General features: G+C 39.9%; 1 long non-coding RNA gene across 1 annotated transcript in view; it reads left to right on the top strand.

Moving 5' to 3' along the window:
• LOC135314183 (uncharacterized) overlaps positions 1–15,662 on the top strand; it is a 51,165-nt gene extending 35,503 nt beyond the window's left edge. Inside the window, exons 2-4 of the long non-coding RNA XR_010373634.1 lie at positions 8,464–8,587; positions 12,134–12,337; positions 14,070–15,662. This is a non-coding gene — a long non-coding RNA (uncharacterized LOC135314183). The remainder of the gene's footprint in view (positions 1–8,463; positions 8,588–12,133; positions 12,338–14,069) is intronic.
• The last annotated feature ends 9,910 nt before the right edge of the window (positions 15,663–25,572 follow it).

The following is a 25,572-nucleotide window of genomic DNA, read 5'->3' as shown; positions in this document are numbered from 1 at the left end:
TGCTTGGTGCATCTATTTGTGGTCCTATTGTTTGCCTGTTTGTTGTCTTCCTTAGTCTGTAGGGTGTTTGAAACAAGGTGGGTTTGGGGTTTTTTTCTGTGTATAGTAATCTGAAAGGTGGACCTGTACTCCATCAGAGCCTGGGAAATTTTCTGCACTAAAATGAAAACAATTGAAAAGGGCATTGGAAGATACAGGATGCTGTAAAAGCCATTTACTTGCATGTTCTCTCAAATTTGTACATCTTATTGGTGATTAAAAGGTAAGCCTATATTTTGATATAGTTTACTAAACTTTCTAACTTTCTTACTATACTAACTTACAACTTTCTAATAAAACCCAGTGTTTGCCCCATGATTTCCCCTTCTTCCTTTTCAGTGTTCCTTACAATGTCCTAAAAAATACCCATCTCCTTATGCTTTTCATATAAAGGTATGGATTGTCCTTCATTTTCAGGAAGCAACCTGGGGGCTCAGTGGCTAGAGGATTTTGGGGGGGGGACTTTTGTGTCAGTTGCCCAAGCGCTGTCTTTGCTGTCAGGAAGTGGGACAATTGTTCCAGCTGATGCCTGGGGAAGCTGGTGCCCAGGAGGGAATAGCTGTATTTGGGGATGGGGTCCAACCTCAAGCTTCCTCAGCAACAGGACAATTTATTTTCTGAGCTCTCTGATGTGGCCCTTCAGTGCTTTCTTACCGAACACACATTTAATTTTCCTTTGAACTGTCTGGTACATTTAGCAGTTGGAAACCACTTTCTTTCATTCCACCAACTCCAATCAAAGATGGCATCCAGCTTGTCTTCCAAGTCTTATTATGTTTACAGCAAATTCATATACCTTTTGAAACAGCGTTATGCTCATGGCTTTACTTTTGCCTGTTCAGACAATTAGCCTGATAAAAAGAAATATAATAATAATATCATGATATTTGTGAGAATATTTGCTTTCTTAAACCATTTGAAGCTAATTTTATCAGGCCATTTCTCCAGCAGGTTTGTGATCTCATACTTTATTAAACCCTGTCTTACCTCACTTGTCAACAATGGTCAGATGTACTAGTCCCCTAGCTTCTTTTCTAGTGAGTGGTACCCATTTTGGTGCTGCTTTCCTGTTCAGATAGCTACTTCCAGCTGCAGGACTGTTTTTTAGGGAAGGTGGGTGAAAATGGACCCATCTCTGGAGTTCAGCTTTTCTTATTGTTAGTATGTGGGTGATTTGCTGTTGCCTTTAGCTTTCCCCTTCTCTAAGCGTGTAGCCTGATCCACCCACTGCTAAACTCCAACTGTGACAGTTAAAAGGGTTGCCTACCTCTTTATTTTACATGGAAGTTAACAGACATGTCTTAGCCACTCAGAAAGCTACATACCACTTCTTGAAATCAGCACTGAATCCAAGCCTTGGGTGGTGGTGGTCTCTGGATGCTGTTTTCACCAACTGGGAGTGGTTCAAAGTCCCCTTCTCTCTCACCTCTGTCATGTTAGTGACTTGGGGGCCATCTGTCCTTAGCTCCTGCTGCTTTCTGTTAGATGGGACATTTCTCGCTTTCTTCCATTAAGACTTCTGCTGGCTTGATGAGTGTGCTGGTTTTGGCTGGGATAGAGTTAATTTTCTCCAAAGTAGCTAGTATGGGGCTGTGTTTGGATTTGTGCTGAAAACAGCGTTGATAATACAGAGATGTTTTTGTTACTGCTGAGCAGTGCTTACACAGAGTCAAAGCCTTTCTGCTCCTCACCCCACCCCACCAGCGAGCAGGCTGGGGGGCACAAGGAGTTGGGAGGGGACACAGCTGGGACAGCTGATCCCAGCTGACCCAAGGGATGTTCCTCACCATATGATGTCATGCTCAGCATATAAAGCTGGGGGAAGGAGGAAGAAGGGGGGGACATTCAGAGCGATGGCATTTTGTCCTCCCCAGTAACCATTACGCGTGATGGAGCCCTGCTTTCCTGGAGATGGCTGAACACCTGCCTGCCCATGGGAAGCAGTGAATGAATTCCTTGTTTTGCTTTGCTTGTGTGCGTGGCTGTTGCTTTCCCTATTAAACTGTCTTGATCTCAACCCACGAGTTTTCTCACTTTTGCCCTTCTGATTCTCACCCCCATCCCACCAGGGGAGCATGAGTGAGTGGCTGTATGGTGGTTAGTTGCTGGCTGGCGTTAAGCCATAACAATGCTACAGGAGTGCCCTAGGGGTGACAGTTTTAGTAGCTGAGGTGTTGAGGTTTACTTGCAAGACATGGAAAACCAGAAGAGTTGGACATTACATTTTTCATTAGAATTTTACTTTCTTCCAAAAGATATGGATTTGCTTGTTTTCCTTGCTGGGTCAAAGCAGGTCTCTGAAGTGTGATGTGTCCATCTTCAGTTGGGATATGGCTCTAGGAAAAAGGAGCCTCTCTGTACTTCATTACCACTCTCATCCTAGGCGCATCCGAGTCTAACCAGGAATGTTACTATCTGTTTGCTTCCCCAGCTTAATTTCTGGCAGATTTGGAAGGTAATTTCTTTCTTGTTGAGAATTTAGGATGTTGTATCATTTCTTAGAATAAAACAGCATCTGCAGCTATATTAGTCAAAGTTCCCACAGCATTTGAGTTTCTTCTCTGGGAAGATATAGTTCTATTTTAGGAATCAGTCATCTGTCCCTCTCTGTTAATGTTGGGACAATATTCATTTGTCATCTCTATAAAGACTGTCTGTTTTGTCAATAACATACACATGCAGCTGTTCCTTGAGCCTCATCTGATCCCCGAGTCCATCCATCCTGGAAATGTGTGTTAGTGTGTCACTGCTGTTGAATGGCACTTTTGTTTTTTATAGTCTGTGCCTCCCCCAATTTATTATTCATATTGTCTTGGATTAACTCTGTATCCTTACCATCACCTTTTCTGCCTTTTTCTATCTTTTTACTTGCTAGTTATGCCCTATTCTAGCTAACTTTATCTGCCTTTCCTGCTTGATGAATGGCTCATTTCACCCCAGGCCATGTAATCAGTACTCCTCTTCATCTTCCCTTGTGGAGAACTTGAAAAATGTACTTGCAGAAATATTTAAGGATACGACATTTTGTGCACTTCAGGCCAAATTAGAGACGCAAATCCCATAATCTTTAATAAGGTGCACACCTAATGTTTCACACAGCACTTCAAAAATTTATGTCCCTACCTCTGTTTCTTATTTAGGACACAAATTATCCCTGGTTGTATTATGTTACTGTTGTATGCATTAGTGCTGTATTTTTTTATTTCATCCCACCTTTCTTTTTAACAGCTCTTATCCTCTCTCTTGCAGGTAACGCAGTGAATGGTTCTGTTACATGTAATTCAGTAGCAAAATCCTTGCTGCCTCCACTGGGCACAGGATCAATCCTTAGAGTTGTCTCTGTCTGTGGTCCTTTCTCCACACTTGAGGATGGAGGGCTGTGTGTGTTGTATGACACAACGGGTGGGGTATGGGCATGTTTGCAGTTTCTGGAAATACTGCCAAGGCAATTGTCGCATGCTGTTACTAAATATTGCAGTTCTGTGGGTTCAGAGAATCAGAACAACCTTACAACAGCCTCCCAATATGAGTTAGATATAGAAATTGCATCAATGCCTCCTTTTTAAGGCACAGTGTAAAAATGCAATGAGAGCAAAAGTAGTTCAAGTCTACTTGAAAAGTAGTCAAGAGATCCTTCTCTGCTTTTCTCTGGTAGAAAAATTGTAAAATTGTAATTGTTCCTTGTAGATTTTTTATTATTATTATCCTTTATCAAATCTGTGTGCCTTATCTTGACTCTAGCTTTTCACCCCTTAAATGGCTTTTCACTGCTTAACTTCATAATCAGGCAAACAAATCTCTGTGGTAGGTTAAGGTATGCTTTATGCTTGTATATGGTGAGAATTCTGTTTGCTCTGTGAATACTATACTGAGCCAATGCTTTTGTTAGTTTTATTAAAAAGTGAAAAATTCTGTTCTAAGTTATAGTAGGTGATGATTAGTATGTTGAATGAGGTTACTGCTATTTTATGCTATTGTTGAACAAGTGAAAGACATGGCTGAAGTTTTAAAAATTGACAGTCTGCTTTTAGGTTTGCACTGGTTTTGGCAGCATATTTGGTGTCACAAAATATAGCTAACATGAAATACATGATTTTGTGTCTTGAATATAATGATTGGTTCTGAAGAATAACATTCAAACCTTACTTGTCTCCAGGTGTCAGTTTGGAGTTGCTCTTAGCTGATAACTGACTGATAAGGGAAGGAGGGGTGTTCTACTGGATTCACACAACTTTTCTTCCTGCTCCTTTGCTATAGGTTTGTGTCTTAGGTTCTAGAGATGCAGTCAGAAAAGTAACCCCCTAATGAGAGGACACGATTGTTTCCAGAATTAGTGCTTTTCAGCCCCAACATCTTTCCCTGTGCTTTTCCCTCCCCATTTCCAACCGCCTTTGCCGCCTCATCAGACGAACCCATGCCTACTACCTTTCCTATTATTGTGTATGCTCACGGGGCATGGAGATGGCTTTTATTTTGGGATCATCACAGCTCCTGAAGGATTAATAGAGAGGAAAAAGGAGACAAGTTATAGAATCATAGAGTCATTAAGGCTGCAAAAGACCTCTGGGATCATCAAGTCCAACCGTCAACCCAACACTATCATGTCTTCTAAACCATACCCTGAAGTGCCTCATCTACATGTTTTTTAAATACCTACAGGGATGGGACTCCACCACCTCCCTGGGCAGCCTGTTACAATGCTTCACCACTCTCCCAGTAAAGAAATTCTTCCTAATATCCAATCTAAACCTCCCCTGATACAACTTTAAGCTGTTTCCTCTGATTCTCTCACTAGTGACCTGGGAGAAGAGACCAACACCCACCTGACTACAGCCTTCTTTCAGGTAGCTGTAGAGAGTGATAAGGTCTCCCCTCAGCCCCCTCTTCTCCAGACTAAACAAACCCAATTCCCTCAGCCACTCCTCATAAGACTTGTTCTCTAGACCCCTCACCAGCTTTGTTGCCCTTCTCAGGACACGCTCCAGCACCAAAATGTCATTCTTGTAGTGAAGGGCCCAAAACTGAACACAATATTCAAGGTGTGGACGCACCAGTGCTGAGTACAGGGGCACGATCACCTCCCTGCTCCTGCTGGCCACACTATTCCTGATACAAGCCAGGATGCTGTTGGCCGCCTTGTCCACCCGGGCACACTGCTGGCTCATGTTCAGCTGGCTGTTGGCAAACATCCCAAGTCTTTCTCTGCCAGGCAGCTCTCCAGCCACTCCTCCCCAAGCCTGTAGCATTGTCTGGCGTTGTTGTGACCCAAGGGCAGGACCCAGCACTTGGCCGTCTTAAACTTCATAGAATTGGCCTGGGCCCATCAATCCAGCCTGTCCAGGTCCCTCTGCAGAGCCTTCCTACCCTTGAGCAGATCGACAGTCCCTCCCAACTTGGTGTTGTCTGCAAGCTTACTAAGGGTGCACTCAATCCCCTCATCCAGATCATTGATAGACATTAAACAGGACCGGCCCCAACACTGAGCCCTGGGCAACCCCGCTCGTGACTGGCTGCCAATTGGATTTAGCTCCATTCACCACAACTCTCTGGGCTCGGCCATCCAGCCAGTTCTTTACCCAGCAAAGAGTACACACGTCCAAGCCATGAGCCGCCAGCTTCTCTAGGATACTATGGGAGGCAGTGTCAAAGGCTTTACTAAAGTCCAGGTAGACAACATCCACAACCCTTCCCGCATCCACTAAGCAGGTCACCTCATCATAGAAAGATCAGGTTGGTCAGGCAGGACCTGCCTTTCATCAAGCTGTGCTGGCTGGGCCTGATCCCCTGGTTGTCCTGCACATGCTTGGTGAGCTCACTCAAGACGAACCTCTCCATAACCTTCCCCAGTACAAAGGCCAGCCTGACAAGTCTGGTGCCATGTAAACCTCCCCATGATGAAAAAATCCAAAATTCCACTGATGGCACCAGCCTCGCCTCTGAGCCATGTGTTAATCAGATGAGTCTTCCTGTTCCATTCAGTGTTATTATTCCCTGCCACTGACGGGATTGAGGAAAACAACTACCTGCACTCCCAATCCTTCAACCAGTTACCCCAGTGCCCTGAAGTCCCTTTTGATTGCTCCTGGGCTTCTCTCCACAACCTCATCACTGCCCACTTGCACAACTAATAACAGGTAGTAATCAGAGGGCCATACCAGACCAGGGAGTTTCCTAGTAACATCTCTGACCCAAGCTCTAGGGAGGCAGCAGACTTATGTGGGAACACTGGTCTAGTTGAAGTCCGAGGATGGTATAAGACAGGGGGAGATATAAGAAGCAAGAAGTAGTGGGATAAGCTGAGTGGCCCTGTGGCCTCAAACTTGAGGCGGTTGCCAGCAGCTTGAAGGGTGTGGATGTTTATGGAAACCTTAAAAGAAGTATCTGGCCAAAGAGTTCTATCTCTTCATGATCCCTCAGCTTTCTGTGGCCCTCCATCCCCCTAAACTCTTGAGAGATGAAGTTTCAAGTACCTCCAGTTTTTCATATCTGTGGCCTGAAGCAGAGGATAAAGTATTACTGTTGTCACTGAAAACTATCTGGACAAGCTTTCTGGGACAGTGTCGTGCCATTTCAATGACCATGGAACAGTGTGAGTGTGAGAGCTTTCCTCTGCTACTGTATTTCCATGCCCTGCCTTAGCTGTTGTCTATTACTTTTGCTGTTCTCTTTCAATATTAGTTTAAAAAGCATTTGACAGGCTGCCAAGGTTACTGTTTGTCCTTGCTGCTCTGAAGGCCAAAAAGGTAAAACAATTCTCGTTCTTTTGTTTTCCCAATTTTTTTAGCTCTTTTTTATTGTATTGGTTTTTCAGTAAGATTATGGGCTTTACTCCTGAGATCAAAGCAAGAAATAAAACTGTTCAATAACAGAGGTAATGCAGATGGAACCTACTTCAGGAAAAGAAAAATCCTGCGTTTCACAGTAACTATCTTACTTCTTGGTGTGATTTCACCATGTAATCAGGAGCTCCCTGTTCCTCAAGTAACACATCACAGTGCTCATTTTGCCTCAATCTCTTATTCTCAGATTTTCTTTCCTATTGCTTGCACCCACAAATGAGAACTCATGGCATTTGTATGGATGTAACATGCTTAGATAACAAGCTGTCATTGTTCTCAGAGATCTGTGTTTGAGCTGTAACGATAGTCCTTGTCATGTTAGCATCTCAAAGACTATATTATGGGATTGCTTGTAATTCTTCAATATATCAGACTATCTGATCTCAATTAAATTACCAACTGCAATACAGGCCATGCGTAATACACAGAGACATCAAATCCTAGCTAAGAAGCCTATATTCTTTTTAGATAGTCTATTCTGTGTGTCTTTATTTTTTTTTATTTATTTCACTGCAGCTTTATAATTAAACCTGTCTCTGACATCTTGGGAAAAAAAAAAGAAAAATTGCCCTGTAGTTATGGCAAGTTGTATACTGTCATTTATTAGAAAAAGTTGCTGCAAAGATAGCTGTGTTACACATCGTTTTTGCCCATCATTGTAATGTACAGTGTCTAGGGATCCTGAATCCATAGACTATTTGACCCAGTTGAGTGGATTGCCTTATTCAGTTGATAGCATGTATTACATCATGGCCTATTTGTGAATTTTATTTTAAGGATTGTTGGTCTGGTTGCCTTCAACAGTTCTTTCTGTCAAGTCAATGGAAGCTTTTGAGATTTTGCTGCTTTATTTGTGTGTCATGACTTAATTTTTCATATATATTAAAAAAACTAATGAATCGCATGTGCATAGTACAGCAGTAATACAGTATATGTGGACATCTGTACTGTAGAATTACAAATTTAAATGCTCAAAAAATGAGTAATAGTGCTTAAAGGCTAATTGCATGTAAGTTGAGCACTCTAGAGTTAGGAAGCATCAGGATTAAAATTCCTTCAAAGCAGGCAGGCATCTTCTGGGATTTTCAGATGGATCTAACTAGGTAAAGTGTCTAGGTTCTGTTGAAATGTAGCAAAACCAGGGCCTAAACCATAATGTACTTTTGAAAGTCCAACCAGGTACTGATCTGTATTTTTGGATATCTGTATTCTTTTGAAAGTAACTGGTAGGTGGGAAGCCTGTATTTAACTGGAAGTTAATGGGATTTAGCTATTAGTGATTTTGTATTAGTATTAAGCACTATATAAGTCTAAAAAAATAATTTTGAAGTACTAGGCCGCTTGTCAGAAAAGTGGGTTTTGTTCAGATGTTTAGGGGATTTTCTCTAGAACCCAAACCTGAAAAAAGTTAATTGGAGTGACTCAAAGTACATAAAGTTTTTAAGCTCTTCCAGCAGTGAGGCACATCAGTACAAAACTGTCAGGTATATAATGTTCTTAAGAAAATAAAAACCAGGTATTTTTTTGCTTTTGAATGATTAAATAAAAAAAATTCAGGCTAAGCATGAATTTCCCTCTTTTTCAGTACTGAGCCAAATCTTTACTCTTTGAAGATGTCAACAAAACCACTTCAAAGTACCTCTGCCTCACACAATGTATTTTTTGGGAATTGCTTAAAGGAAGAGAGTAACATAACTTGGTGTTATAAGGTGAGTAATTAAGAAATTAGAAAAGAGATAAATTAATGTGCTGTCCATGAAATTATTCTGATAATTGTTTTATTTGTAATTATATCTAGTTTAATTTGACAATAATACTGAGAAGCTGTGGCTTTTTAAACCGTCCTTTGTTTGGGGGAATAGTTTAATTTTTGGACATGATTCATTTGCATCTATGTTTTTCTAGGGGTTTTTTGCTAAACTTTGAATGAGCCACTGACTTGTGCAACTAGATACATTAACATGGAAGATAACGTACTCCATTTTAAAAGGAAGAATGGAGGACCAGGTTGAATGTGTGCTGTTCCAAAGTTAATGGTTGCACAATGTATCTAACTGCATTATTATTGTAGTCTCAGCAACATTTGAGCTGTCCAGAATTCTTTGGAATGTAGATCAGTTCTGAGGTATGAAAGAGGATGACTACACTCGGTATTTTGCTATTGATGCACCTTTTAAATAAAATGTGTATGCCGTACCTCCATGCTCTGAAGATTAAAGACCTCAAATATGGAGTATTATAGACTGACCTTGAGTCTCCTGTGCCAAAATTCCCTTTTTCTCACACCAGTGTGCTTTGCTGCATATATTAACTTGTGGAAAATCTCATAATGGAAGATAATATTCTTCCTGTTACTATGACTTTAAGTCTTGTGACAGGTAATTCCTAGCCAATGTGTTATTATGGTGACTCCTTTGTTCCAAGGAACAAACTTCTAATGAGTGGGAGGGAGAAAAACTTCAGTCTTAATGCTATATTTTCCAACTATCAGAAGCATTTCTGATTCTTAACTGTTGCTGGAATTAAAATTCTGACCAACTTTCACTTCAATTCATGGTACTTAGACAAAAATACTCTAAGTAATTTAGCAACTATAAATTTTTTCCTAGAATGTTGTACAGTTGTAGGAATGCCAAGAATTTGTTGAACTTAAATAAATGTAATCACGTACTAAACTTTTCTGTGGCAATTTCAAGAGACAGCTTTATAAAGTTTTGCTCTCCTTCTTCTTTTAATTTTTATACAAGTGATGACAACAGTCGATGCTGAAGCAGTACAGCAGCAGAGGTCTAGAGGAACACACAGGAATAGTCCCATTTAGATTTCAAATGATTGTTCAAGTTCTTAACCTTTGTCATGTTTTTCCTTCAATTACAGGTCTATACACTGTCATCTGTATCTTTGTAATTGTACTGTGGAGGTAATCCTAAAATGCTGTCCTTTATGGCAAAACAGTATTACAAATAACAAATTACTGATCTTGGTATATGCCAAAATGTGTATATCTCTAGCATTAGGAAAACTCTGAGAGAGGAATTGTGTTCATGCCCTTGAGGTTTCTAAATATCAGAAGGATAGAAGTATTGGAAAAGTGTTTCAGTTGAAAAATGGAGGGTTTGGTTAGTTAGTGTCCTGTTGACCAGGGTTCTCACATGGACTTCCGCTGTACAGGTAGGTGACCTAAGCATCCTACCTACTGGCTGATGGAGTCTGAGCCTGACTTTCTGCATTTCTTCTAGGATGTTCCATTTTGTTAATATCCGTTCAGTCAGTAGTTTAGCCTTGGCTTCCCACATCCAAGTTGACTGCACTAGCTCCCTCGTTTATGTAGTCAGACCTATTATTTCCATTACTGAATATTGGTTATTTGTGCAAAGGGGAACATTCCAGTAGAAAACATTGCACAGGTCTCAACCAAAAGAATCTGAATCCAGCAAAGGAGGGTCCTGAAGCTCTTGTTCCTGTTTAGATCAAATATCTGCTGGACTTTGTGCTGAAATTGATATTGTCATGAAGATACCTGGGCTGGACCTGGGAATTTCCTTTTGGAATTGATAGACACAAAAATTCTTGATCAACTTTACTAGTCAGAAAAAAACGTAATGTCAAATGACAAGTAGGAAAAAAAGCAGTGTTTTATGTTGCTTGCATTTAGTGCTTTCTTTCTGAGATATTACCAAAAAACCAGACCAACTTGTTTGAGAACTGCTAACCTGAAAATGTTGATTTGCCTGGGAAGGGAGGCTGTAATCTTCAGAAGTCACTAGTCCTGGAAACACAGATTTTAATCCTTGAATTGCTGGTTATTTTTTCCCTCTGTAAAGTGGGGGAAATGATCATCGTTAGAAGCAAGTTCACAATTTAAAACGGCAAATTATGGTGTTTCTACTTAAACACTTAGCCATTTGCCATAGAGAATTCTATTGCACTTAAATTAAATTAAATTAAATAGTGATAAATATTAAGCTAATATTGCTTGGTTATAGACAGCAGATTAATACAGTCACTCCACTCAGTGGGAAATGCAAAGGACAAATGCTCTACTGGCTTAGATGACTTTGAGGTGTTTTCACTAGTCCTTTTAATTGCGATCTCTCTGTGTGTATGTATAAAATGTGATTTTTCCTATATGCAATTTTGTTTTGGTAAAGGCTGTTTTCCTACTAATCTCATTTTGCATCATCTTTGTTTTCTAGAGTTTCCTAAAAATCAGCTGATTTTTACACAGTCGCTATTTAAAATCATATGGCAAAAACATTTAAAAGTTATCAACAGAAAGTGGAACACATCCCGCTGGATTTTGTTACACTATTCAAAAAGCCTTCCTGCAGTTTTGGCCTCTTCTGTAGCGGATGCGTAGCATAGCAAAAGAAGAAAACATTTAGCAATATCTTTGTTAAATATTTTTCACAGAATCTTGTACGCATCATGCAGGAATGACTGTGACGAATGCATGGGGAACACAGCCATCATTGTTTGCACAATGAAGCTTTTTATACTGTACAACTTATAATTCTGTTGATCCAGTTCATTGCAGCTTTTTTGCCTCACCAAACTAATATTTGGGTTCAAATGTTCACCCTGATGTCATGGTCTGATATTTTTACCTCTCCCTTTTTCTTAATTTTATTGATTTTTTTCTAAGCCAAGCATTCCATAAACTAGTTATAGTAAGAAGGCTTATTGTGGAATGTGATATAATTGGCAACTGATTGTTGATGTAGGAGATTTATGTTGGCCTTATAGTAATTATTTCTTATAATTGGAAGCATATGTGATTTCTAGTGTCTAGACTTGGGAACTTTCCCAGGGAGGAGTTCCAGGTGGTTATCTAAGCATAATAGGCCAAATGGCTACCACTTAAAGGCTGCAGACATGGGAAATATGTAAATGTTGCTGGCAAATGCAATTATTTGATAAATTTAAGTTTATAAATTGCAGCATATCCATTTACATCTAATGGTTTGACCAGCTGATTTGTTTTATAGATTCATGTAGAATCAATGTTTAAAACTTGTAGTTTGCTTTCTCTTCATTGCTCCCTAAACTGAAATAATGTAAAATACAGAGATGAGAAGTTCTTGATACGCCTGGGTGTCAGAAAGCTTTTAACTATATCATATGTCTAATTTAGCTACATTAATGTATGAATGCCTACCTTGAAATAGCAAATAGTTACATTTTCATATTTATTAAATTAATTATGTGAAATTTGGTATAGTTAAGTTACCTTGAATTTTGCCTTCATTTGCTAGTACGCTAATTTCTGGAAGGATCTCAGAAGGAAACATGTCTGGAAGTTGTACAGCCTACAAAACCATGTGGTGATTTGATATTGTCCTGAATCTGGTTTGCCTTGAACACGCTCTGCACGTTAAAATGTCCCTGGAGAAGGAAAGCACAGTTGGCTATCCCAGCATGAATACTCTGCAAATATTGTTCTGGGACCTGCACAGCCTGTGAGTCACAATGAATATTTTCAGCTCTGGTTCTGACTGTACAATAGGAAATACAAAAGAAAATAAGTAATTTGCTGGGCCCTAACACAGTATGACTTGATCATTGTGGCTCGCACAGAGAACACAGAAGAGCTACACTAGGAAATGTGAAAAGTCCTCTCAATTCAGTTTTCATGTGCCAGATGCTTGTTTCTTGTTCTTCTTGTATTTTTTTTTTTTAATCCTACCTGTTAAGATAGCAAAGAATGACATACGTTATCTGGCTCTGCAGCCAAGTGTGTGGTCCAAATTATTTTCACAGAATGCTTGACAAAGTCTGCTTGCTTGCTTGCCTGCCTCGATCATTCTTCTCAACTAATTAGAAAAGTCTGCCAAGCATTGTTGGGCTAAGGCACTAATTATTCTCAAACAAATGTTTCAATTTTGCACAAGTTAGGAAGCGTCTCTGTTTTAAATGACTACATGCTAAGATGCCAGAATAGTCAGACCAGTTTCATTTATCAATATGTCTGGAAGTCCCAGAGGACCAAAGAGATAAAACTATTTAAAAGCAAATGACCTTCTGCAGTCTTAGTTGCTGTTTTAGGAAATAATGCTGTAATACTTCTTTTTGTATATGTTAGTTTTTAATAAGAAGTAGGAGGTCTATTTTTCTTCTGGAAATGTTGTTCCTTATGATATTCCTGACTGCATTGGTCCTCAGGTTCTCTTGGTTTTGGCACCAAATTAAAGGAGGTTTTGTTATTAGTTATGCAAGACTGGCCTATCTAATCCTTTCTCAGATTTTATACCCTGCTCATCACCACCCTTATTTGAGCATTAGAGAAGTTGGTCTCTGATGTCAATGAGACTGGAAAGTATTTCCCTGTAAAAATTCCATTTGAATTTGGCAATCAGAAGAAACCTGAATGGTTTAAAGGAGTTTTACAGCTTGTTTTCCAAGCAATGGCACTGTACTGGAACCTGAACTCCATGCTTCCCTACTCAGAAGTAGTTGAGAGGTTCCAGAATGGTGTCGTCCCACCTCTGATTCTGAAATGTTTAGGTCATACCGATTTATTTCTGACAACATTCACAGTCTGATAGTTTGGTGTGTCTCTAATGAGATATATGCCTCTGATCAGCTATATCTTTGCTAATATGGTATACTTCTGTCATTTGTCTTTCCCACTGTGTGCTCTTATCCCAAAAATTGCTCTGTAAGAAGCAGATAGATTGCCGTGTTCATGAGTCTCTTTGGCTTCTGTTGGATTTGCCCATACATAACCAACAAAAATCAGAGTTTCCAAGAAATGTTTTCCTCTCCTGAAAGTAGGGAAGTAGCATGTTTTCAGAGAAATATTTTTTTTGTTATATTTCAAATATGACCAGAGAAATTCAACAACTTATTTCACAGAGGTAATTGCAGTGGTTTACTTATGAGCCAACTCTAGAGTTTGTTTTGTAGACGTGTGTTAGTTCAAAATTGTTGGATTAATTTTTTTAAAGCATATATTAAGGGCAAGGGAAAAATAAAAGAAACCACCAGAATGGCAGGAGAACTTGGAGCATTTCATTACTTGATTAGTTTCCAGCAGCCACCTGTGCCAAGGAAGAAAATATGCCTAAATATTACAGTATTTGTATCTCCTTGAAAAGTTACTCATGCTAGGATAAATGGGCAGGCATAATGTGTATTTGAGTAATGGTTTATGTGTGTTTTGTTTTTAACCTCTCCTCTTCCTTCTTTTAGGGGAAAATATGGAACATGGTGCCTGGATACTTTGTAGCATTAATTGCTTTTTGCCCTTATCTGCACCCACTGGCTTAATAGCAATCTGTCTGCATAGTGTGTGGTGTGTGCTTTTTTTCCCATGAATTTTGAGAAATTATATGTTAAGAGGAGATATACTACATGGGAAAATCCACTTAGTCTGAAAAGAGTTGGCTGTGGACAGTGCTGGCAGCTCCTGGAAATAGCTGCTTTGCAGGGGTACACACAGACAGATGATCTCAAGTGAAGACATTGCAAATAAAACATCCCTCAAAACATTCTCAAGTGTGATGTAAGGCAACAAAAGATGAATGTGCTGTGAATCCCGGGGTGTTCCTCAAAGTTCAATCCATAGTCATGTCCCGTGCAGCAAAGAAGGTTTTAAGATAATGGTGTTACATGTTTTTAAAGACTTCTTTTTCTGTTTTGTCCTTCTTTTCCTTCTTGTGCATTCAGTGCATTGTTATTTGCTAGATAATTATTGGTGCTGACGGTCCTTGGTGAGGACATGAATCTTCCCTGTGATGTCAATTTCCTAGTTTTAACTACAAAACACGTTAGATGTACTAGGCTTTTGGTAGGCCTTCTTTGCTTTTTTGATATCTGAATGACTCTGCAGATTCAGTCCTCTTCTGAGGGTTGGAGCAAGAGTGAGGATCTGGATTTGTTCAAGTTGGTGTCTGTGCTCCAAGACCAGTAAGGACCTGGTGGCAGTGAGAATACCAGGTGTCATGGTTTTAGCTGGGATGGAGTTAATTTTCTTCACTGCAGCTGGCATAGTGCTGCGCTTTGGACGTAGTATGAAAATGATGTTGATAACACACGCGTGTTTTGGTTGTTTCTGGGCAGTGCTTGTACTAGTCAAGGACTTTTCTAGCCTCCCATGCTCTGCCGGGTGCACAAGAAGCAGGGAGGGGAGGGGGCACAGCTAAGAGAGTGGATTCAAGCTGGCCAAAGAGGATATTCCATACCATGTGATGTCATGCCCAGTATGTTAACTGGGAGGAGCTGGCCAGGGGAGGGAGGCAGCAATCGCTGCTCAGGGATCGGCAGCAACAGTTGGTGGGTGGTGAGTGGCTGTATCATTTGTGTGTTGTTTTTTTTCTTTTTCCCTTTTCCTTTTTATTATATTATCATTATTGTTTTTCTCATAATCATTATTATTATCATTATTGTTTTAATTATTAAACTGTTCTTACCTTAACCCACAAGTGTTTTCTTTTCCTTTGCTCTTCTGATTCTCTCCCCCATCACACAGGGGTGGGGGGAGTGAGCAAGCAGCTGCATGGTGTTTAGTTGCCAACTGGGGCTGAACCACAATACCAGGATACCTAGTCATGCAAGGACTGGCAACGAGTCCAGTATCCTCCTAGTGATGCAATACCTTTATGCCATGAAAGAATCACCCTGTAGGCATATAAACATCCCAGGTCCTCCTCCTCCCATTTTAAGAATGTTTTGCACACAAACCCACTGCCAAGCATTGGTGGCATAGCAGAGGATCCCATCCCATGCATCTGCCTCACCATGTTCATTCTTCAAATACATTTTGTGCATCCTCTATTCATATTTAGGAAGTGATAAAGACACAAAAGGGAAGGCTAAATTTTAACATAGTACTTCTCTCATAAAGGCTCATTTTTCATAAGTTAACAAAGAGATATACCCTGAAATCAGCTCTCTACAAATGAAGTATTAGGTGGAGCCCCTTATACTCTCTCATAAGCAAAAGGGATTTTCTGGGACTGATTCCATTGTCATTGACACTTTGGCATATTTACGTTGATTCCAAATGTTAGTCCCTGTACTTATCACAAGTTCTTCTCTTTTAATGAAAATTTCCTACATTTCTTTAACTGAAAAGCTATGCTTTCCATCCAAAAACACTTCCTATTTTGTATATCTACATGCAAAAGTTTGCAGAAGTGCAATGGAAATCCAGTGAGAGTAGCATTCTATTGTAGCTACATGAGTGTTAAATCATTTTAAATCAACCAAATTTTATAATATAAAACTTACTGTTCTCCTTTCTCATGATTCATTGCTACAATTAGACTTGATTCAGTAGAGACTTAATTTTACTTTATTTTATTTTCTCTTTTTGGAAGAATTACTTTGGAATTATTTTCTGATTTTTGTTTTTCATGTAGAATGTTAAATATGTACAGTTGAAATAGTTTGGAAGAGGTTTCCAAGTTTGCAATTTTTTCTTCAGATGAATGTTCTTCAATTGTGCTCTCAGCATCTTGGTTGTTTCCCCCATTCGCACTGGTTATGTAACCATAACCAAATTTCAACTGTGAACTGATTTAATACAGCTCATCATTTATGCCTGATTTTTTTTTTCCTTAGTGCAAACTAAAGGATGTCCTGATTGAAAGTAAGGGCCTAGGTCCTTAGTTTGTTTTATTCTGAGCAGGAAATGTATCAGCACTGTCCAAGAAACCAGTAAATAGTTCTTTCCATGGTGCTTGGGAGGGCGATGAAGTATCCTCTCAAGGGTCTCACTTACTCTTCCGTTATTTCTCAGTGCATTGGTAAAGTCTGTGTATTGCATAAAGTAATTTCCACACAAGAGAAGAGTGTTCCCTTACATAGGTTAGCCATAAACTCACCCTGAGGGGCATTGAGTACAATGAATGTGAGATTTAAGTTGTCAGGTACATGATTGCACATAATACTAATCTAATCACACTCCTTGTGATGGAAAAAAGGGGAGACACAGAGGAGATTCACTGTTCCAGAGAGACACACTAACATTGTACAAGCAGCAGGGATAATTCTTTCTCTTCTCTGGTATATTGCTGTGGTGCTTGGCAGAAAGCATTCAACCTAAAAGGTTGTAAAGTTTATAGCTCTTCACGCTGTGTCACTATGTTGTGTAACCCAGTAGGGCACAGCTATGAAAAGTGATTTCTTGAAAATCTTGTCAATATATTTTGTCACTTCATGATTGATCAAACTGCAAACATAAGCTGTGTGTTTTAAGACAACACTTTTGTCTTACAAAATTATAGTGTGGAAACTAAATTGGCTGCTTGCTATAGGTGCTTCATTCTACTCTAGCAACAGTCCTTCCTTTTTCTTTACCAGGAATGTCTCAGTGTCCCAGCCTACAAAAAAGAGTCAGTATGATGCACAGGGTTTCAGCTGAAAATGGATTTGGTTGCAATATATAATTGAGCAGTGGAGTGAAAGAGTTCTTAAATTATGGAGCTGATTTTAAAAGTTGACACTGGCATTCAATGTTCTATATTTGGAGCTCCTGCTTTAGTGGCTGAAATGGACATTTATAGATAGAAATAGTGATCTGAATTCCCCTTGTGGGTTTGGCAGATAGCTTTGAAAGTTGATTCATTTTTGCGTGTAATTTTCTTTTGGCAAGAATGCGTGCAGGGGGTGGTGGAAAGGTCAATTTGTCTATGTTTATAGGTGCTGACAAGTTTTCCGAGATTTATTTTTAATTCAGCTTGTTTCAAAATTGCATGGCAGTGTTTTCTAAAATACACCATTGCCAAAGATTTTCTTGTTAACTTGTAAGTGTATGCCATTATTTTTGTGACAGAAATTGGCTTTATCGATGCATAGTGTGTTACAGTTAGATAATAGCTAGTTAAATCTGAGCTTTCAAAAGTTCAATTAACACCATATTTTATGAAGTTAGACATTCTGTGGTTTTCACGTGTCGTAAGAGCTAGCTTATGCTTTTACTGATTAATCCAGTTAGTAAGGTAAATACTTTTTGGATATTTTTTTTTAATGTGAATTTGACATTTCATGATAGTTTAAAAATTTATGGTGTTCAGGTATTTGAAAAAAAGCTGCTTTTGAGGTAGGCAAAATGATTGTGGAAGTTCTGGTTGTTTCCAAATAAAATCAAATTTTCATGGTTTTAAAAAAATTACAAAATAAATTCATTGAAATTTGAGCTAAAAAGCTAACCTGCCAAGGCTCTGATTAGTTCCTCTGCCTTCAGGCCATGTGGACTATGACCTGTGTGGCTTTATTTGCCACAGGCCAGATCTTTGTTGCCTTCATACCAAAATAATATGAAAATCAATAAGTGTCAGGGAGAGCCAGTGCCTGTACAGAGCAGCCTTGCTGCTTTCACAGAGGAGTGCTCCTTTACCCAGTGTGGCAATTTCAAAAAGACTTTGGCCCAAGCATTGCAACCTGAATGCCTCTGTCATGCAAATGTCCTTTTATAATGAATTCCAGTTAGATATTTTTCTGATGTAAAATGACTAGGGATGTGAAACAATTAACATTTCTGTAGATATAATTAACCCTAGCAGCCTGCCCTTAAGTAGCTTTAGCCTCAGATCTTTGCTTGTACCTTTCCTTTATGAAGTAGGACCTCTTCATCCAGAATTAGAAGTATCACTTGACCATGAACCGATCTAAACTAAAAACTTAGACTGAGAACAGTGCCAGTAGTAGTAAACGGTTACACTGCAGGGATCATAGCCAGTTGAAAACTGGAATTTCTGAAAGGGGGACTACAGTCTTAATCTTAAACAGCTCTGGAAAAATTGCGGCCCTGATATCCACAGGGAAGGAGGAGGGGGAAATATTGATGCAGAAAACATGTGCTGTACTCCAATGTATAAATCTGGATTTCAGAAATAAACTTTTTTAGCATGCTTGAAAGTTGTTGCTGACTACTGCCAACTAGAAAATTTAATAAAGAGTTTAACTTTGTGCAGCCCAAGCCAGCTCTGCAAACACATGCTTTCCCGCTGAGATCAGAACGAATATCTACTGCAGCGTGCAAGAGCCAGGCTGTAGGAGCAGGCCTGTCTACATGCATCCCTCATCTGACTTCAGTTATTGTTATGATGGGCACAGTTCCAGGGCTGTAATCATTGTGAAGAGTGCGTGCCCAAAGCTCTGCTCCAAACTCTGTCATGCTGCTTACATGTTCAATTATTTTAGTAAGGCCCTTTTATCTGCAAGCTTAGTGTGTTTGGTAAATGGACACATTTACCTTCCCAGTTATAAATCTTTTTATAGAAGATGTTTTGTGCTATCCTTGCATATCTTCTACTGTAGGATTTTATACTTCTTGGAATTTATCCCTAGCCATTTTTGAAACAGCCTTTTGATAAAAAGAGAGCAAATCAATAGATTGTGTAAAAAGTCACATAATTTTCATTAGTTCTCTTTGAGAAGCTTTTTCAAATCTAAATTTAGATAGTTGAGTCAGTGTAGATGGGGAATTGATTTGAAAACTTAATTTCTGTTTTCAGTCAAGAATCCAGCTTTTGTCTAGTGGTGTGTGGTGTTGAGAGAGGACCTCGTTTGTGAGAGCAGCAAATAAGGCTGCGTGTCAGAGTTTGTGTTTTCAGGCTAGGACTTTATACTTCTTCCACAAGGGGCTTGGAGTATGGAGAAATGAATTTGCTTGGCTTGTTTTGGGAGGGGTGAGACTTACATAATGTTGACCAGCACTAATGCAGACACCTGTCAAGCCATGTCCAAATCTGTTTAGCCAGTTACACTGTGATTGTGGGAAGTCCGTAAATAAAGGAAGGAACCATTTATACTACAGCCACGTGAGCAGCCATTTCATAAAATACCATCTCTGGCTCTATTCCTTCAAATAAACACCCCTTTCCAAAGTGGCAAATGGGAAGAACATGTTTTGTTTGTCAAAAGCTAAACAGACTAAAGTATTGCCAACCTGCCAAGAAAAGTTGAGGGGAAAGACAGTGTCTTCCCAAGATTTTGTTATAATGGCACCAGGGGACTTGGGGAACAGCAAGGAGAAGGAGAGATCTTTTTGCTTTGAAAAACTGAGTGAGAACAAATACCTTAAAATAGAGAGGCTGTCAGTGATGGCATAGGGCAGGAAGAAAGACCCATAAAATAGCATGCCTTGCAACTTAGGCTAGCTCTGCCAAGGCTTTGAATTGCCCAAACTGGAATGGAAGTGATTATGGCTGGGTTGAAAACTGGCTGGATGGCCGAGCCCAGAGAGTTGTGGTGAATGGAGTAAAATCCAGTTGGTGGCCAGTCACGAGTGGTGTTCCCCAGGGCTCAGTGTTGGGGCCGGTCCTGTTCAATATCTTCACTGATGATCTGGATGAGGGGATTGAGTGCACCCTTAGTAAGCTTGCAGACAACACCAAGTTGGGAGGGACTGTCGATCTGCTCAAGGGCAGGAAGGCCCTACAGAGGGACCTGGACAGGCTGGATCATTGGGCCAGAACCAACGGTATGAGATTCAACAAGGCTCAGTGCCGGGTCCTGCACTTGGGTCACAACAGCCCCATGCAATGCTACAGGCTTGGGGAGGAGTGGCTGGAGAGCTGCCTGGAGGAAAAGGATCTGGGGGTGTTGGTTGACAGCCAGCTGAACATGAGCCAGCAGTGTGCCCAGGGGGCCAAGAGGGCCAACAGCATCCTGGCTTGTATCGGGAATAGTGTGGCCAGCAGGAGCAGGGAGGTGATCTTGCCCCTGTACTCAGCACTGGTGCGTCCACACCTTGAATATTGTGTTCAGTTTTGGGCCCCTTGGGACAAGAAGGACATTGAGGTGCTGGAGCGTGTCCTGAGAAGGGCAACAAAGCTGGTGAGGGGTCTAGAGAACAAGTCTTACGAGGAGCGGCTGAGGGAACTGGGGTTGTTTAGGTTGGAGAAGAGGAGGCTGAGGGGAGACCTTATCGCTCTCTACAACTACCTGAAAGGAGGTTGTAGCAAGGTGGGGGCCAGTCTCGTCTCCCTAGTAACAAGCAATAGGACGAGAGGGAATGGCCTCAAGCTGTGCCAGGGGAAGTTTAGGCTGGACATTATGAAAAACTTCTTCACCGAAAGGGTTGTCAGGCATTGGAACAGGCTGCCCAGGGAGGTGGTGGAGTCCCCATCCCTGGAGGTATTTAAAAGAAGGATAGATGTGGTGCTTGAGGATATGGTTTAGTGGTGGACTTGGCAGTGACAGGTTAGCGGTTGGACTCGATATCTTAAGGGTCTTTTCCAACCGTAATGATTCTATGACTCTATGATTCTGTGGTTTTGCTTCTATTATTGTTATTTATTTACTTATCAAGGAAAAAAAAAGGGCAAAAAAACAACCTTCACAAAAGGGCAAACGCTTCCTCTTTTGTTTTGTGGTCCCAGTGCCCTCTTGTTCAGGGTGAAGGCAAGAGTCCAAGAGGTGAGATCATATACCGATATTACTTGGGAAGAATATGTGCTGACAATTACTGTGTGAAGCAACTATTTTTCTACTGTTAAAAGAAGAGCCACTTCAGGCAACACTTTTGTCTAGAGGCAACCTTGGCTTCTTTGCTGTTACTCAGGGGAATCATACGTGTCCTCAATGCCCAGAACAAGTTCTCCTCATTTCCTGAATCTCTGAGTACAGGGCACAGGGCTACCTGTCCAACATATTAAGGCACTTCTGGCTTGATTGTAAAAATCACAGATTTGATTACCTCACACATGCTCTACAACAAAGCATTGATTGCCTATTCAGAGGTATCCTATATAGTTGGCCTTTATTGTGAGCCTGTAGTATTTTTTTTCTCTGGCATTTGGTCTCTGTGTTCACCCTTCTGACTAATGCAGAGAAAATCTGGAGTCACACTTTCACGTCTCTCTTCTGATCATATTTGTTATTCTAAAATAAATGCCACTGTAGCGGTAGTTTAGTTAGCAAAGCAAATAATGTCTTTTCGTATGAGTGAAAAGCTTATCTTGTTTTATGTCTGATGGCATGGAAACATTAATAAATATATTATAGTTTGGGGTAGTGCTTTCCAGCAATGTTGCCTTTCTTCCTTTTTAATATGCAATGTGATGTGATAAGTTTGAATTAAATTCTAGTAAATGTTTGCACCTGTCACAAGAACGACCATTTGTTGTCACAGCAATCAGGGCAGTTGAAGAAGCACTGAGGAAGTGTCTTCATAGGATCGGTGTAGTGAGTAAGCTTGCATTGCAATTGCTCGCTCCATGCATAAACTGAATAATTCAGTCTCTTTTCTATACACATTTCTAGTACAAATTTCCGTTGGCAAAAAGCAATAGTAGAATAAAAAATTAACTAAATCTATTTGGGAAAGGAATGTTGAAACACATTAAGGTTTTGGGTTTCTTTTTTTTTCCTGAATTAAGTTTTAGGATGTATGGTAATTATCTTTGAGTAAATCAAGTGGAGCACATGGTAATGGCAAGAAGACCTACAATATAAACAAGTAGCAGATGGATAAGGGTAGTCCTAGAGTAGCTAGGGAATAAATTAGTTGTCCACCCTTATCCAAAATACAGGAAAAGTAAACATTCTCATGTAGCATTTGCCATAAAATGCCATAAATGCCACAAAAGCAATTTCAATTAATAGCTTTGATTTTAAGTTATGTTGAACACTGTTGTGCTCCAAAATAGAGTATTGCAATGTTAAGCTCCTTGATTCCTGCTTTGATCAGTTTAGGCTTCTTTTTTTCATCCTTTTCCTGTCATGCCCTGTTTACAGGGGAGATATAAACAATGTGTCTTAGTTTTGCTATGGATCCTCACCCTTATACAAGAACTAATACTGTAGATCCATAGATAAAATTCTGCAGACAAATGCATTCTCTGCTATTGTGGGATTATAGAGATGTGGTTGAAAGATTAGGTTCCCCTGAGAAACAGTACTTTTGCTTCTTGGAGACATCAACTGAAGTCTTACATGTACATTGCTGTTTGTGGTTTCACTCCCTTTGTTTGGTTTATTTTGGTTTACAGTTATAATGAAAAAATGAAATTAAAATAAAAATGAAGCAAGCACTAACCGGAGCCAGTTGTTCTGTGCACATTTGCGTGTGAGAGTCTTGAGGTTTGGTTTTACTGTGTCAGTCTGAAGCATGAGGCTGGTTCAAGGAAAAAGTTGGCGATAAGTGTTCTGCTAACAACTAGGCAATTGCATTAAAGTAACAGTAGAAGACTGAGAAACCAAGGAAAGAAAGGAAATTCAAATGTAAGGACTGCACAACATTCAGAAAAAGGAGAGAGTTTGCAGATGCTGTGGTTTTGTTGCTTGTTCCTGGAGCTCCAACTGTGTGCTGCTGAAAAGAAATACTTGCCATGAAGAAGCATTTTGGACATGAATTAGACCATTTTGAAATGCCCATTTTGTAAAAGTTTATAGGGAAAGCAAGAAACCTAATAGCTGAAGTTTCAGTGAATTGCACCATTTGGCAGTTATTCCCACCAGAAACCAACGCCCTGGGAATTTTTCTTGGCACAGCCCACTACAAATTTTGTATGGCCTGACTTTAGCTATGCAAAATCTACCTAGGAAAAAGTGGTTTTAAGACTTCAGCTATTGTTTATAGGGATTAGGATATTGGGGTGGAGGGAGTCTGGCTTGGATTCTTAACTGCTGTTCTGTTTTCATATAACCCCAGGTTGTTTTGTCCTAGAAATGTGAAATCCCAGAGTCATCTCACTTAACTTAGATGTTAAAATTAGGATCATATGTGTCCTAGATTCTCAATATAGTCAATGAGATATAAGTATCTCTGAAGGGTAATTTGACCCTTGCATGAGCTGAACCTGCCCCAAAGGTAACTTTTCTTTGTCCACATCATTGTGAGCAGTGCTTATGACTAGACTCACAGTTTGCAAGCCTAATTCATGTAGCTATGTTTAGGATTGTACTTGACAAGGTATGTCTTACTTAGATTTACTTCTTTAGGCAAAATGTCTTGTGGTATTTTGATATATAAAAACTTGTCTTAAAATATCTGAAAAGTGTGCAGAGAATCTTTCTGAAGCTAAAATTCTGGCTTCAGCTGCTAAGCTAAGGCAGAGAGGGGCAGGACAAAGGAAGTCAGCAATAGATATTGTGCAGCAGGTAAGTCTGGAAAGTACATGAAGCTTGGTTATGGGGAAAGATCCACAAATCCTCCAGTTTTGCAGAGATAAGGGTCAGGGAAATTGCTGTCTAATATTTGAGGTCAGAAGAAACTGGGTAGGAGGAGAAAGGTGTGGTGCTGTCAAAGCATAGGTGCAGGGATGATAGAAAGCATAGAGCTGTGCTGAGGACAAAACACGTAAAGAACAGAGAGACATACTGTACCAATTGAATAGGGGGAATTGGGGCATGCTATAAAACACGTTAGGGGTGATAAATGATGTTCTTAATGTTTTCCATGTTTAGAATAAAATAAATGATGTAACCTCATTTTGAATACTTCGTGCCATTCCAGCTGTCCCATCTCAAGAATATGACGGAAGCTGTAGAAGTACAAAAGAAAGTGACATGATCAGAGGGATCTGATGGCTTCTGTGCAAGGGAGGGGTCGGTAACCTAGGTCTCTCCAGCTTCAAGAAAATGTGACTAATAAGGAGGAAGCAAGATATACTGGGGCTACATAAAGTCAGGAGTGACATGAAGAAAGTGAAAAGGTGGTCATTATTTATTATTTCTCACTTGTCAAAAAACAAGTGAAATTATCAGGCAACACATAATTTAATTGTGGAAGCTATTGCTACAGGATGTTGGAGATGCCAAAATACAAATGGTTTCTTAAAATGATTAGATAAACTCATGGAAAAATAGTTCATAAAGAGCCATTAAAGACACTGATATAGGGCCAGCCTCCAGCTCAGGAAGTTTCTAAACTGCAGGTTTGCTGAGAATTGGCAGGGAATCCCTGTATTTGTCCCGTGTTCATACCCTTAAGCATCTGTTTTAGCTGTTATCAGAGACAGGATACCAGGCTAAATGAATCTGTGATGTAGCCTGCTGTATGGCTTTCTTCTTGCTGAACTACACAATAAGGGCCTGCACTAAGTGTCTATACTGTAGACCAGATTAAATTTAGCCTGAGAATTCTAACTTCTGCATACGTTATTCTTTCATTTACAGTATTACTTAATCACATGCATAAAACCCAATCTATTGGGCTAAATCCAGTGGTACAGTTATGCCTCTTTGTTCCCAGTGTGATGTTCTGCAATGTGTTCTGTCTATCATGTTATGTTGTTACTGGTTCATACTACGTGTGTTAATCTGGTCTATGCAAATCATCCTTTAGTGTTTCACTGTAGATGTTTAATAAGAACACCTACCTAGGTAATTTACCTTTAATTATCTAGAAGGCTTCTTTTTAGTATTTAGTATTAGTATAACCTTGGAAAATTATTAACTAATATGCAGACCCTTTTGTACAGGTCTCACTGAAGGTTGTTCCACAGGCAACTAAGTGAAGTATAATGGAACTTCTACGATCTTTTTGGAGTTATTAGTCGCATCACTCAAAATAGCTTCTGCTCCAGCCCCCATTGCTCTGCCTTCTTTATATTAGCAATATTTGTAGTCTCCTGCTGAAGTACTGCTGAGAGAGGCAGAACTAAGTGGTAAGCACAGTGGGATGCTGTATGCATTCTGTAGCTTTTCTAGGGTTTACCCTGAGAAGATTTTCATACCCGTGTGGCAGTCTCTAGCAGGCCAAGAAGCTTTTGTTTAACATTCTGCATGCAAACTTATCTTT

This window comes from Phalacrocorax carbo, chromosome 7, assembly GCF_963921805.1.
Source record: "Phalacrocorax carbo chromosome 7, bPhaCar2.1, whole genome shotgun sequence".
Classification (NCBI taxonomy): domain Eukaryota; kingdom Metazoa; phylum Chordata; class Aves; order Suliformes; family Phalacrocoracidae; genus Phalacrocorax; species Phalacrocorax carbo.
Note: the sequence above shows the minus strand (reverse complement) of the source record. Positions and strands in the feature narration are given on the sequence as shown.